Genomic DNA, 2343 nt, shown 5'->3' with positions numbered 1-2343 from the left:
ATTGGCTAGACTACCAAAAAGCCCTGTACACATCCAATGCAACACCAATGAAATTACAATGACCTTCTTTATCAACACTGAAAAAAAATCAGTCTTAAGAAATTCACATCTGCCAGGCAGTGGTGGCACATGCCTGTAATCCCAGCACCCAGAAGGTAGAGGCAGGAGGATCTCTGTGAATTTGAGGCCAGCCTGATCTATAGTGAGTGAGTTCTATAACATCCACGACCGAGACCCTGTCTCAGAAAACAAAAACCAAAACCAGACAAACAACACCCCCAGCCCCCAAAAGAAATTCCCATCCTTGACGTTCACCACCAACCTCTAACAGATTTCCCACGAGACCCAGCTGAACTGCTCCGGGTGTTTAACCAAAGGAATCCTAGTCAATATTCGAGAGACTATGTGTATCCCGTGCAGCACCATTCACATAAATGTGTCATGAAGCCAAGCTGGGTGCTGAACATGTGGCATGTGTGTGTATGTATACAAAATGGAACTTATTTTTAATTTTTTTAGCCATAAAGAATGAAGTCATGTCACTTTTAGGAAATGGATGTAACTGGAAATAAACATATTAAGTGAAGTAAGCCGATCTCAAAGAGACTAAAACTGTGTATTTTCTTTATTTGTTTCTTAGAGTTTTGCAGATACTCAAATCATTTATACACACACACATATATGGCATGAACACAGAATCATACTGTCCAGGGAAACAAAGATGACTAAAGGGAAGGGGCATAAAGGGAATGAGGGAATCTGGTCAATGTATAATATATGCTTGTATGGAAAAAATAAATAAAAAAGGGAAATCTGGTAAAATTGGAAATGCAGACTGAACATTTTGACTCGTAAGGCTTTCAACTCTGATTCAACCAAAGAAACGCCATCCCTCTGTGACAGGGAACTGGAGCAGTCAATGAAGGCCCCAGGAGTAAAGTAGCAACTTGTACTTGAAAGCCATGATTGGGGTGCTTGGAGAAGATCAGTCTTAGAGGCTAAGAGCCCCTGTGAGCCCCAAGCTGGGCTTCTCCAATTAGGCTACGCCACCTTCCATATGAGTAGGAAGGCTGCGGGGAGATGGGGGAGGAGGCTTCTGTCTGCACGGGGAAGAGAACTCAGTAACAGAAAAGGACTGTGCTTGGCCTGGCTCTCTTCCCTTGTCAGCGGAGAAGAGAGACTGAGAGCAAGTGCCAGGAGACACAACTGCACACTGTCTTGGCGAGGCAAAGGTCAGCGCCTAGAATCGGAAGAAAGAGAACCTATGCAAACAATGGGGCTGACCTTCCACATGTTTTGATAACCAAGTAAGCAGAAGACCAAGAAACCAGTCAGCTCTGGTGGGAGGATGGTAGCCACAGTCCAGGACACTGCTGACGAGAGAGCGTTAGACTGTGGCTTAGCAATCTGGTCTTTCCAGGAGGATATGCTACTACTTCCTTCTCTCCTTTCTGTCCACTCCCTGTCTTCTCTTCTCTCCTCACTTGGCTTTTTGGATGAAAGGATTTTCTATGTGATCCTGGCTGGCCTGGAATGCTAGGCTGGCCTCATTTGCCATCCATCATCTTCCTCACTCTGCCTCCTTTGTGCTAATATACTAGGCTATCTTGCTATAACTCTAATATCTGTGCCTTATATTTACCTTTGTTCTAGACATAAAGGGGAATCTGATCTGATTCTTTATCACCACTAGCCAATCTCCCCTCGGTAATCCTTTAACATGCCAATGTAGCTTTCAGGTGGCATTTCAAAGTATTATTTATATAAAAGCTCCAGCCTACATTTCAGGCCATTGTGTGAAGGGAACAAGAGAACCGGGTGTTTGGGCCACCAATCTCATTGTGAAAGATGAGGCATTTAGATCATCCACCTCACTGCAGACAAGAATGAAAGATAAAAGCCTGGGGTAGGTTGGGAGGGACAGGGATGATGGAGCAAGCACATTACTCTCCAGCAGAACTCAGCAATCCTTCTGTTTTATACACGGAGCGTTATGACAGCCACACCCACTCGCTTACATGGCTGTGGCTGTTCTGTACCCCACAATGACTCAGTCGAGTGGCTTCCATGTGAACTGAAATGGTGTCTAACCTGCTCCTCACATAAAAATGCTCACATACCGTCTACAATGAGAAAAGTAACCCAGCCAGATGAAGGGAGAGGACGGGAGGCCAGGAAGAAAGGATCAAGGAGTGTGTTCAGACAGAAAGAAATATGAGTTTAGAAAACATCTTTGCTTTTCTTCATATCTATCATACTTTTCATTGAATATATCTATCATGCCTTTCATTGAATATATATATATATATATGTCTATATGATTAATGTTTAAGTTTTTTACAA

This window comes from Alexandromys fortis, unplaced genomic scaffold (genome assembly GCF_014885135.2).
Source record: "Alexandromys fortis isolate MF-2015 unplaced genomic scaffold, M_Fortis_MF-2015_v1.1 scaffold_22, whole genome shotgun sequence".
NCBI lineage: Eukaryota > Metazoa > Chordata > Mammalia > Rodentia > Cricetidae > Alexandromys > Alexandromys fortis.
This window is presented reverse-complemented; position numbering follows the sequence as displayed.